The sequence below is a fragment of the Sarcophilus harrisii genome, chromosome 3 (genome assembly GCF_902635505.1).
Source record: "Sarcophilus harrisii chromosome 3, mSarHar1.11, whole genome shotgun sequence".
In the NCBI taxonomy this organism is placed as follows: Eukaryota; Metazoa; Chordata; class Mammalia; order Dasyuromorphia; family Dasyuridae; genus Sarcophilus; species Sarcophilus harrisii.
The window spans coordinates 299181769-299195709 of NC_045428.1; the positions used below are offsets into that span (position 1 = coordinate 299181769).

The 13941-nt window shown below is 35.9% G+C and overlaps 1 pseudogene; it reads right to left on the reverse strand.

Moving 5' to 3' along the window:
• Nucleotides 1-10156: 10156 nt before the first annotated feature.
• Nucleotides 10157-12895, reverse strand: LOC100924746 (annotated as a pseudogene).
• Nucleotides 12896-13941: the final 1046 nt, after the last annotated feature.

The following is a 13941-nucleotide window of genomic DNA, read 5'->3' on the forward strand; positions in this document are numbered from 1 at the left end:
CTTCTCTGCTGATCTACTGGTTTGGTGCCAGGCAAAGAATTTTCCTCTGAGTAAAGTTCTCCCTGCACGTTTTCTGAGGGCTGTGACTACACCTGCCCCACTCTGGTCTGCTCATCATTAGCTGCTTTTTGTGTTCTCACTGACTCCCTTCAGTCTGTGCCTGATCTAACCATCCTGCCTGCAAGCAAAAACAGACCTTTTCTAGTGAATTTTGAGGATATCTTCTGTTGGTAATGTGGGGTTTTTCAATCAAGCACTAATTCCACAGCCGCATCATGAAAAAAAAAAAAAAAAAGTATTCCGAGGGCAAGAAAGAGCTTAGATAAAAGCATGTGTCCTCTCTACCATATTGGCCAGAACTGCCTTAAGGTCATTCATCTCTTGAAAAAATAATTGTCTCTTCAATTTACATATGTTGTAATAGCTTATCCCAATGGCACTGGCTTCTTTAAAATGTTAGGTGTTTTTTTTTTTTTTTTCTATAATTTCCACCCATCATACACAAACAATACCTCATAGCTAAAATAACTGAAATTAAATGAAATGCCATTTCACAAATGTGAATGTTAGAGACTACTTTAAGAGTAGTTGTGTAAAACCAATTAGCTTGGTATATTTCTTTTAGATTATGAGGTCCAACATTGGAATCTTGGCTGTGTAGTTTATACTTATTGAGATATTGATCAAGTCATCTCATTTTTCTTGGTCTTTGTTTCCTGATTAGTAAGATCAATGATGTTGAACTCTATATTTTAAATTTCATTCAAAAGGCATTAATACCAATTGCCAACTTTTCATGATCACTGTGGAGGGTCATGAGGATTCCAAGACAAAAATAAGATAGCTCCTCTCCTTACCACAAAACAAAACAAAGAAACAAACAAAAACCTAGCATTCTATTTGACAGATGCAACATGTGCTTTGACCATTAGTAAATGCAAAATAAAAAAAACAAATTTTAGGCATCCATGTAGTGCAGTGCATAGACTGTTGGGCTTGAAGTCAGGAAGACTCATTTTCCTTAATTAAAGTCAGTCTCAGACATTTATTAGCTACATGACCATAAGCAAGTCACTTGACCCTGATTGCCTTTGTTTCCTCATCTATAAAATGAGTTGGAGAAAAAAGGCAAATCACTTGAGTATCTTTGTCAAGAAAACCCAACGCAGGATCATGAAGAGTTGGATACATAACTAAAAAGGATAAAATAACAAAAAAATTAGGAGAAAACCACTAATAACTGAAAATTTCAAGAGAATCCTCTTGAAGAAGGTAATGTTTAAGCTGAATCTTTGAAGGAAATGGGGATGTCAGGAATTGGAAGGGAGAAGGAAAAAACATTGCATGCAGAGACAGCAGCTTTTGAAAAAAAACAGAAAAAGGAGAAGGAACATCATATAGGAGGAAGAGCAAGTAGGTGAGTTTAACTGCCACTCATAATACCTGAGGAAGGGAATCTTTCAAATTGGAAGGAGCTTGGAATGGTAAGCATATAATTTATATTTTATCCTAAAGGCAATAGAGAATCATTGAAACTTTGTGCTCAAGTAAATGACATTGTTAGATCTATACTTTAGGGTTATAAGTTTGGCAGCTAAATAGAGAATAGATTGAATATGAAAGAGGAGAAATATAGTCTATATAGGAGACGAAATCACTGCTAAATTCCCTTCTATCTCTAAATACTATCTTCCTTTGAATTTCAAGATATGACTGAATATATTCCTTGCTTATTTCTTATTTGTTACCTTGTAAAATATAGATACATGGCCATCTAATACAAGTTCATTTGTAAAACATTGAGTTGAAAAATGGGAGGTTAGTGGTATCACTTCATAAAATAGTGAAAAGCAGTTACAGAGAAAACAAGCCTGCAGAGACCTTGGCATTCAACTCATCTAAGCCAGATTACTCCCAAGAGCATTTGTAAATAGAAGTAGAAGGAGAAAGAAGCAGGGAAAAAATGGAACAGATTTGCTGGCATTTTATAATGATCTATTCTCATCAGCAATAATAATGGAATCATCACATTTGGACTTTAGCACCTCAATATTTGATGTCCTATTTGAGGAAGTAATGGCATTTAAATAGATGAAATTGTGAAGGAGGGCTGAAAGCATACACATATGGACAGAAGAAATCCATTCTTGGAGGCCACACATTTTTAATGGTACTCAGAAAACAATTTTTGAAATATCTCAAAGAGGCAAATATTTCAAAAGAATTAATAGATTATATTCAATATTTTTGCCATTTCTGATCACAATGGAGATAACTATTGATATTTTATCTTTTGGGGATGATAAAAGTACTCACTATGTAAAGATCAACTAAAAGTAAGAACCCTTATTGATATTTTATCCAAATGTCCCCTTGTGCAGATTATACTAATAATTGTATCTGTCCTCAGAATGCTACAAAACTGTGTATTATGCTATGGTGTCATTGGAGCTCTTCAGTTAAAGGATTCTTGGGCAAAGCTGGGAGGTGAATTTGGTCTCTTATAGCTGGGCTAAAATTCAATAGTTATTTAGTTCTAGTTTTTGTCTATAACATGGCCCTGAATCTTTTTAACTTGAAACCTGATATTTGATTAATACCACTGCCATCACACTTTTTATGATTATATAGGTCTGGTATTGCTTCTTGAGGATCCTACCTTTGAAATATCTTGCTAGACACTCCTTCCCCTACTTTGACATTTATATTACCCTGGTATAGGTCCTCATCAATCCACAACTTGACTATTGTAGCGCCTTTCTGGTTTTTTTCCCTATCTCAAATCTGATCCCATACCTTCCCATCCTCCCCTCAGCTATAAATGTAACTCTTATACACAGGTGTGACCATGTCACTTCCCTATTCAATAAATTTCAGTAGCTCTCTATTTTATCCAAGATAAAATAAAAATCTTGTTTTTGTCTTTTTAAGTCTTTCATAGTCTGATCACTTATTACTTTTCTGGTTTTCTCATACAAAATTCTCTACATATACTCTATGATGTAGTGACTCTAAAAATTCTTACTGTTCCTTAAATAAGGAACTTCATTTTCTAACTCTATATTGTCCCTATTTTCAAAAAAAAAAAAACAATTATTTCCTCCTTTTCCTCTCTCCCATGATTTCCTTAGTTTCCTTCAAGTCTCATATAAAATCATACTTTGTGCAAAAACCTTTCTTGATCTTTTTTAATGTTAGTCCTTTCAAACAAAACCAATGCAAATAAAATTAGAAGGGAAGCAGAAAATGGGGGGGGGGGAATTACAGCAAGTATCTCTGCTAAAGGCCACATTTTTCAAATATAAAGAACTAAGGTAAATTTCTAAAAATTATGTCATTGTCCAGTTGATAGTAGTCAAACTATATGAGTATGCAGTTTTCAGACAAAAAAAAAAAACAAAAAACAAAAAAAAAATCAAAGCTATCTATAATTATTTTAAATGCTGTAAATTACTGTTAATCAAAAATGTAAATTCAAGCAATTCTGAAATATTACCTCAAATCCACCAAGTAGCTAATATGGCCTAAAAGGAAACTGTTGGATTTTTGAAGGGGACAGGGGAAAACGGAAACACTAATGCATTATTGGTGGAGTTGTGAACTAATTCAACTATTCTGGAGAGCAATTTGGAACTATAGTAAAAGATTTAAAAAAAAATTGAGCCTAAGTCATTTGCCTGCAGAACATTTGCTTTTCCTACGATATTATATTTTGTCATGACTCTTCAAGGATGTCATTATTGTATTGTGGATTAGGCTAACTAAAATTAGTCTGGTTGTTTAGGTTCAGGATGATAATGAATTGAGAGATACAGAGTGCATCTAATAGTTAGCAAAATGAGTTACTTAGCAACAGCATGGAAGGAATATTTTGTAAGTATACATCACTAATTCATATAGGTAGATTTCTAGCTAGTAGAGTTTTTTGAAGACACAACACTTTGTAGTTGGACATTCATCAGACTGGAAATATACTAACTCTTCTTGGGCTGGCTCTTTTATTTCCCTTATAGACTAGATGCCATGTCAATTGCTCAAGCCTCAAGCCCAGTGAATAAATCAAGTCCTAAGAAAAGCTTCTCTGATTTTTTAAGAAAAAAAGTAACACAGACCATATGGCAGAGATTCTAGTAAATATCACTTCTAACAAAAATTGATAAGACCCTGTAAAGTACTTATGTCCATCATTCCTGTTTTTATTATCCTTATGGTAAATTGTATTTATAATTTTTCTGAGACAAGAGTGTTCCATGATTTTTGACGTTGTACCATTGGTAGAATGATTGTGAGAATAATCAGTAGAATGATTAATTTACCATCTTTAAAAGCACTCATGATAGCTACAGTATAAAGTTGAAAGGCATATAATTTCATTTTTTAGTTCCCATAATTCAGATTTTTCTTTAACTAAAATAAGCTTTTTCCATGATATTGATCTGAATTAATGAGATCTTCTTATGCTAATGAAGCAATGACTTAATTAATTATGTATTTATGGCATTATAAGAAATTTGAGACTTTTTATTCTGGGATATTCTAGATAGAAAATCAGAAAAGAAATGTTCTTTGTGATTAAGAAAAAAGTTTGGTCTCCAAGCTAGCATAAACTTGTTTTTTCAGCCCAACAACAGAGAAAGTTAATTTGATTCAAGTGAAGCTTCTTTAATGAATCCTGGATCTACTATTTTTCACCCCTGTAATGTTAGGCAAATCACTTTGCTGTATGGGCCTCAATGTACTCCTGTGCAAAGAGAAAGAGTATGAAGATTTGGACAAAGGTAAGGAAAATGTCTCAGTAATTAAAATTGTCTAAAAATTGAATTTCCTGATTGACCAAGGAGTGAATTTCTTCTCACTGGACATTTTATGATATGATAAGATCATAAATTAAGAATTGAAAAGCATTTTGGAAGCAATGCAGTTCAACTTCCTCATTTTTGAGATGTGCAAACTGATGCTACAGAAGTTAAACTATTTTTTTCAAAGTTATAGAGATTGTAAGTAGCAGAACCTTTAATGGAACTCAAGTTCTTGAACCCTTAATCCAGAATTGTTTCCACTATTTTTGGCCATGTCTTCAAGTAGTGATTTGACTACTGAAAAAATAATTTAGTTGTGATTGGCTGTGTAATATGATATGTTGTATACATTCAATTTTGTAAAACATTTCCATATAACTCATTTTATGGAAGAAAATTAAAAAAGGGAAAAAAGAAAGAAGTCAGGAAGGGAGGAAGGACAAAGAAAGCAAAGAAAGAAGGAAGGAAGGAAAGGAGGAAGGAAGGGAAAGTAAAGAAGGAAAGAAGAAAGGAAGGAAGTAGGAGAAGAGAGGGAGGGAGAGAGGAAAGAAGAAAGGAAGAAAGGAAGGAAGGAAGGAAGGAAGGAAGGAAAGAAGGAAAGAAGGAAGGAAGGAAAGAAGGAAAAGTAAAGGGAAAGAAGAAAAATAATATATTTCAGTCTGTATTCAAAAGGCATTGTTTTGAATCATTGTGTTGCTGAGAATAGTTAAGTCATTCACAGTTGTCCATTGTACAACATTGCTATTACTAATTCTTCTGGTTCTGCTCATTTCATTCTGTCAGTTCATGTAAGTCTTGCCAGGATTTTCTGAAATTATTCTCCTTATCATTATTTATAGCACAACAGTATTACATTATAATTATATGCCACTACTTGTTCATTTCCCACTCATTTCCCAATTGATGAGTAGACACTTAATTTCCAATTCTTTGCCACCACAAAAAAGATTGCTTATCAATATTTTTGTTCAAATAAGTTATTTTCTTTTTTTAAAGAATAATTTTGGGACACAGATGCCATGGTATTCCTTGATCACAATTTTTTTTAGTCTTTTGGTATAGTTCCAAATTGCTCTCCAGAATAGTTGAATTAATTCACAACTCCACCAATAATGCATTAGTGTTTCTGTTTCCCCTATATCCTCCAAAATCCAACATTTTCCTTTTGGGCCATATTAGCTACTTGGTGGGTTTGAGGTGATACTTCAGAATTGCTTGAATTTGCATTTTTTGATCAATAGTAATTTACAGCATTTAAAATGACTATAGATAGGTTGGTTTGCTTGGTCTGAAATCTGAATAATCATATAGTTTGACTACTATCAACTGGACAATGACTTATAATTTTTAGAAATTTACCTTAATTCTTTATATTTGAAAAATGTGACCTTTAGCAGAGATACTTGCTGTAATTCTTCCCCCCCACCCCGCCATGTGACAGGCTCAAATCTGGTCTCTGATGTTTAATAATTGTGTGATATTAAGAAAGTCAATCAATAACCCTGAACTTCACTTTCCTTATCTGTATTAGTTTATGTTACAAATAATGAACTAGATGTTTGCAGAATTGTCTTCTAGATCTAGGGCTAAAATTTCATTTTAAATTGTTTAAAAGACTCTAAAAGAAGAAAATGTGTGTGTGTGTGTGTGTGTGTGTGTGTGTGTGTGTATAATAGCAAGAGAACATTAGAACCACTTGTAAGCAGCCCCAGGAGGGCCAAAAAAATCAAATCAAACAATAAACAAGCATTTATTATGTCTTTCCTATATGCGAAACACTGTGCTAAACCCTTGGGATACAAAGAAACTGTAGAATACAATGAACTTACATATTAATAGGGAAGAAAATAATTATAAATACCTACATACAAGTTAGATACAGAATAAAATGCAGTGCCCAACACAAGATTCTTCAGAAAGCTAACTAGAACATTACATTTTGATGCCCAAAGTGGGGCATTGAAAGAACACACTACATTTTGAGTCTCTGGACATGAAGTCCTACACTCAGAAGTTTGACTGACGTGATTGTTAATATCAGTGGAGAAGTCCCTGTGACCAGGAAATAAGGTGAGTAAACTAATCACTTTTGTTTTTCAACTAAAATGAGGCAAATACTGACAAAAGAGCCTTCCCCACCCCAAATGAAGTGTATAGAAAGTATAATTAGGTTGATAAAATGGGGAAGTTTGATTGTAACTTGGGAGCAGATCATTAGACTCTTAGATACATTAGAATACACATCTCCTTGGTTCTCTAAGGAAGAAAAATCAGAGCCAGATATGTGGGAACTAGTGGAAAAGCAACTAATTGAACATTATGAAGCTATGGGTATTGATTCAATTTCTGAAGAAACATTCCTTATGTATAATATAATACAATTGGCTTTAAAGAATCCCACAATTTGTAACAAAGCTGCTGAAAACCAAGGAGAATTGGACAAAAACAATGCTGATGAGCTTAAGAGGTGTGGTGCTTCTCACTCTCACAGCTCAGTTACCTGAGCAGGTGTCATTAGGGCATTCCCCATCTCTTGACCCATCCTCTCTCAATTTTGCCCTGTATGGGTGGAAGGAAGAGGAGGAGGAGAAAGGACAGTGACACCATCAGCCCTACCCACGCAACAGCTTTTTCCACCTCTTATGACATGATTGCATAGAACACTTATTAAAGCTAAAAATGAAGAACAGGATATATCTGATTTAAAAATAGAATAATTGATTGTGATTGAAGAGTTTGACTCTTCATGTCAATAAAAAAGAAAATGCATTCCATTTAATCTAGAAATCATCAAAGATCTGAAAAAGGCTTGTACTCTTTATGGGTCTACATCATCTTTTGTTAAGATGTTATTAGAGAATTTGACTTTTGAAATTTTAATCCCTAATGATTTGAAATCTATAGTAAGGACATATTTAGAATCTGAACAAAACTTGTGGCTTTCTGAGTATAATGAACACTGTAGAATACAAGCCCAGTGAAATAGGCAATCTGGAGTATATACAGTCACCTTTTATTAACTAGCAGGTTTAGGTCTTTATGCAGACACTTTAGCACAAATTAATTACTCATTACTGCTGCTGCTATCAAAATATGGGTCACCCTCCCAGGAAGACAAGATAAAGGGGAAGCATTCATGAAAATAGCACAAGGTCCAAATGAAACCTTTGCTGATTTTGTGGTACATCTGCAGACAGCTGTTATATAACCTATTGGTGAAAATGTAGCAACAGAAATTGTAAGAAAACTTGCTAAAGAAAATGCTAATGAGGTTTGTAGAAGAATTATACTAGGACTACACAAGGATGCTCCTTTAGATGAGATCATAAGACTCTTTGCCACATGGGCACAAATACCTTTTATACCCATAAAAAATAAAAGGTATTTGTTCCCACTGTGGCAGAGTCTTATGATCTGCTATGATGCAGACTTTTCAAGATCTGAACATGGGAAGACAGGGTCCCTTTTGGCAAGGGACTTCCAAAGAGACTCCTCAATGCTTTCAATGTGGTAAAGTAGAGCATCTGAAAGCTGAATGTTGGCAGAGAATATAGGGTGGGAGAACAAGACCCAGAACCCTATGTCCAAAATGCAACAGAGGCTTTCATTGGGCATCAGAATGTAGTTGACTCAGTGACATGGGAAGCAGGGCCCAGCTCCAGGGCCCCAGGCATAAAACACTTGGGGCATGATGGCAGCCGATGTTACACCCAGAGAGTCTTTAGAAGTTCAGTACTCAGACATGATCAATAAGCCAAGAATCAATCTGATGGGAAAAGGGGATTATATGATCAATCAGACAAGAAGGAACCTGATGGGGGAAAGAGATTACAACTGGGGAGAATAAAGTTGTATGCAGTTAGGACTATTGAGGTATCCCCTGGGGAGGTTAAATCTATTCCTATCTGGCCTATGGATTCTTTGCCTCCAGGCACAGTAGGATTGTCCATTTCATCTCCTGAGAGTACAGTGTCCATCCGTACACTCCTCCAAAAATAAAAGAAAGGGTGAGCTACAGGTAACCCTAGAGAACTTCTAAACTTAGCTCTTTATACTATTAATGTTTTGAGTTTTGATAAAGATGCACTGACTCCAGCAGGCAAGTTTTATAATCCACTGGAAGGTCAGTGTCCAGTGTGAGCAGCTCTACTATCTTTATATAATTGCCAAGTGATATGGAAAGATCCAGAAAGTGATGAATGGAAGGGACTAGATAAGTTAACTGCTTAGGGGAGAGGGTTTGCTTGTATATCTACAGATGGAGAAAGAATCAGATGGGCATCAATGAGCCATATTCACCTTGTCCATGAGAGAGAAAAGGAGAAGATCCTTAAAACAAAGGAAAAGACCCAAGAAACATCAGGTGCTTCCATTGCTGACTGTGCCCACCACTGAAAGAGCATGGCAGTTATGGCAATTGACTCTTGAACATCAAAAATTGTTAATGAGACTGTTGTAGGACTACAAAACTTGCAGGAATCATTGGATTTCCTGACATATGAAGTAATGGACAATAGATTGGTTTTGGACTATCTCTTGACCTCTGAAGGAGGTGTATGTGTGATTGTAATTTTTATACCCTCCTTCTAGGACTTATGGACATGTATTATTCCTCATGTTGATTCATGTTGTTTGTTACATCACTACTAGTCTGTGTTGTATTACTATGTGTTTGTGTAATACCTCCCATGCTGATGGATTTATGTATACCTGTTTTAAGTAAGACCCTTCAGTCCAGAGGAAACAATAACAATATCTAGTTTAATGTTCTTACCTTCCTGAGAAGTCAGGGAGGGCGTGACTACCTGTGTTCTAAAACAAAAGAAAGCGGGAGATGTAGAGGGCTGGAACTCTGGAGAAGTATACTTATAACAAGGTGTTAACTCAGTGGAATTAATGAGATGATGATTCTCTAGTTCACATATATTCTTACTACTAAGTATGGTGATGTAATGGTTCTCTAGTTCAAACATACATAGTATGCTGTAATGATATAATTACAATAAGGTATATACGGGCTAAGAAGGACTAGAAGATAGCTATTCTATCTTTGAACAGCCTCATGGTGGCTCTCATGCCTCCTGCACTAAGATCAAGGCTGGTCCAAGGTCCTCCAGAAAACTAGCCGGAACATTATATTTAGGGATAAACATTTAGAACTCACGTGTCATGTGAATTGCCTGTCAAATGATAATTATCTAATATACTCATTAGATTTAGACATTAAGAAAATTATACATAGAATGGTGAAAAAACACAATAAGAAGTTTGCCCATTTTTATTCAGAAAGATCCTTGTACTCCTTTGTTCTCAAGCTTCACAAATATTTTCCCAATTTCTGCTCTAGTCAAGGTCAACTAATGATATGACTGCTTCCCCTCCTTCTGATCCTCCTTCTGTTCTCCAGAAGCAGAACTTTGAGATCCCTCTGTCAGATGTCCTCTTTTTATATGCCATTTCAAAGAGACTTAATGATACTTGTGGTATGACTAATGTTTTCCCCTCTTTTGCTGTTTAGCAATTCAAGACCTCTCTCATTTAGAGATTTCTTTTTCTTTTAGTTTATTACAGTCATCTGCTGGAAACTGGTCTTTGAAGTCCTTCATCTTTGTTTAAGTATCATGAATAATTTCTTCTACCATATTGATAATGACTATATGTTTTTTGTTTCTACTGTCTTCTTAACATACTTCTCTGCTTTCCTAACCATATTTTCAATATCTTCTTTGCTTAATCCACAAGAATACTGGAGCACAATTTGTTATTCACATCCTGTGCCTTTATTCTTTGCAGAAGCATGTACAATCCCAATAGCATCAATGTCAAATGTGACTTCAATCTGCGAAACTCCATGTAGAACTAGAGGAATTCTGATCAAATTTAACAATAGAAACTTGTTGTCGCCAGCCATTTCTCTCTCTCTCCCTGGCACACTTTAATTTCAACTTGTGTCTATCAGCTACTGTGGAAATCACTTGGCTCTTCTTAGTTGGGATAGTTATGTTCCCATTGATTAGTTTGCTGAAGATGCCTCTTAATGCCTCAATGTCTAGAGAAAGGTGAATAACATCTAGAAGTAGCATATCTGTGGCATCACCAGCTAGTATGCTTTCCTGAATGGCAGCTCAATTAGCCACAAGCTCATCAGGATTGAAAACTTTATTAGGGACTTGGCCAAAGAGTTCTTTTCTGCTAAAATTTGGGCATTCTACTCATGCTAACTAAGATAATTTCTCCAACGGCACTCTTGCAGACTTCAGTGTTGGAATCCTTACAAAATATTAAGTCATTAGAATTGATAGAGATAATAATTATCTAATTTAGCATGGTTCAGTATGATTGATCTGATTTTACAAGAAGTTGTAATAGCCAGAAGAAACAAGATATTAAGTGTAACTAATAGAAACAATGCTTGTGTTCACACCTTTAGAGAGCTTATATAAGCAAGAAGCTCGTAGGGCCAGAGAGCATATTGGGAGGAAATCCATAATCCCACTTTCAGATCCCATAATCCCACTCTCTTAAAGGAGGAGTTAACCTTTGGGAGATCATATATAAGAAGCGGACAGAGGCTCAGTGGGAAGTTCAGCTGAAAAGATTGAGAGGGGAATGTCAAGTTAGTTCAAGAGAAACCCTCTCTTGGAGGGGCAACCAGATTCACTTCATCTCACACCACTGTGATGGCTAGGCTCCTGCACTTCCCCCACTGAGACTATGGCTGGCCTGAAAGGCTCTCCAGAAAGCTGCCCAGCCCCAGGCAAGGAGACAAGAGATTCATTCCATTTTCCACCTTTGTGCTGGCTGGAGGTTGAAGGACAAACCTTTGGATTTGGAGATATTCGGAGAGAGCTCCTGGAACCAAGCAGAGATAGGTCTCTAAGAAAGCTAACCCGGCTATATTGGAGACAATAACAGATCTAAACTTTTAACACCTGATTGCATTTGGAGTAATTATTACTTTTAACTGAACAAAGGCTGCCTCCAGAAAACCTCCCCAAGAAACCTTCCCAGGGAGAATCATTTATATTTTAAAGAAGAAAAACATCACACTTCAGCATTTTCCATAGCCTTCTGGCATGAAAGAATAGTTCACCTGATGAGATAAGTGATGATGCCCTCAAACTTAGCACAGGTTAGCTTCATGTTCAAGTCCTTGGAACCAGAAGCATCCATAGTCAAATACACTAATGTCAGTCTGCCCAGAAGAAAGCTCACACTTGATCTTCTCAGAGTTCTTCTGTACTCACTGAAGGGCCATATTGTCTTTGGTAAAGTGAAATGCTGTGCCTCTCTTAAAATCCTTCATAATGTTCAGGACCAAGGCCTGGTCAAAGTCTTCATTACCTAGGAAAGGTGTAGATTTCATCTCAAATATACCTTTCTAAATTTCATCTCAAATATACCTTTCTAAATTTCAAGATAGAAATATTAAAAAAAATTTACCACCAATCTCATAGTCAGCACTGATACTGTCCTCAGATTTCATTAAGCCATAAGCCATGGCGACAGCTCAAAGTTTGCTAATCACTTGAAGTACATTTAGGCCAGATAGCTGCCATCAATTTTGGTGGCCTGTCACAGACAATGAAATAAGTAGGAAATAAGCAGGCACAGCGATAATAGCATTTTGGGTCTAATGTCCTACATAGTTTTCTGTAGTCTCCTTCTTCTTCATCAATACAAATTCACCTATCTGACTTATAGAACGTAGCTTCCGATGGTCTTCTACCCAGGCATCATCACTTTAAGAAAGGATAATTTTGAAAGGAACATTTGTAATATCTTTCTGCCATTTGACAGGCATGCCAACAAGGTGCTCATTGTTACCTGTAAAGGCTACAACAGAGGGAGTACTTCTGGTACCTCAGCATTTTCCAACACCTTTGCTTACTCCCCTTCCATTACTGCCACATAGTAACTTAAATCATTTACAATAATGAGCCCTTGATTGCCTCTGATGCATAGTCTTATCTTGAAATGATTCAAAATGCTTTATGACTAAAAACGTTCCAGTCATCCTGGAGGAGGCCAGCAGCTGGGTCCTGGAAGGTGACTCCAGTAAGATGGGAAATAGTGATGTGACTAGTGCTGAGCATGGGGAGTGGGCTGGCAGGGGTCATTTGGGAAAAGGAAATTAAATGGCCTCCATTTCATTTGGGGAGCAAAAATTTGCCAGTATATCTCTGCTACTCTTAAGGGGAAGGGTGCCCTAATGAGCTGATACACATCTATAACCAATTCTCAATTCAGCAAGTTATCTTTGGCAGCAAACTCTGCACTACAAAGGTAGTGGAGGAATTACTGTGAGTGTCACAGTATGATATGGCAGAGACTTAGAGCTTCAACCAATTAGAGGTAACACGTTTCTGTTAATGAAAAGGTGCTAGTGGTGATTGTAAATTAATATTTCCAGTGACTACACTTGTATTCAAGTGTCATTATTGATAAAACTTGCCTTTTTCCCAGTTAATGCTAATGGATTCAGCAGCCCTATAAGCCTGATTATCTGTTAGCCAATTAAGATAAGCCTTGGATTTGTCCTAATGGCTGTATTTATTGTCATTGGAAATATTGATATGTTTCATGTTAGACAGTGGCCAATAATGGCATGTAAATGAGAACAGTCTAGCAATTGAGAAACTATTGTAGAGAATAAAGATATCAACTTTTCTGCATAACACTGTGATAACAACAAAAACAAATGCACATTCATCTTGTTAAAAGATGGTCTTGTATTTTTTTTTCTTTTTTTTCCTAAGGAGTTTAAAGCATTTTGGCTTTATAGGATTCAGAACTGGAAGAGACTTTAGAGATCAGCAAATACAGTCTGCTCATTCTAAACATGAGGAACTGAGACCCAAAACATTGAAATGACTCATATTCATATTCATATAGGTAGCAAATAAAGGTCAAACACTGTTCTTTCTAATTTAGATAGTGAGACGCTGAAGCATAAATCATCAAGTGAGTGACAAGGTTATGGTTCTCAAGTAGTCTATGTTAGTAAGACAGTCTGTAAGATAGTGTCTTGTGAACTTACTTGAAATGGGGTAGGTTTTATAATATTTCCTAGAGAATTCAGAACTTGCTTAAGATAAATCTTTGCTCAAATCTACCCATTGGGAACAGTAGAGTAATAAGT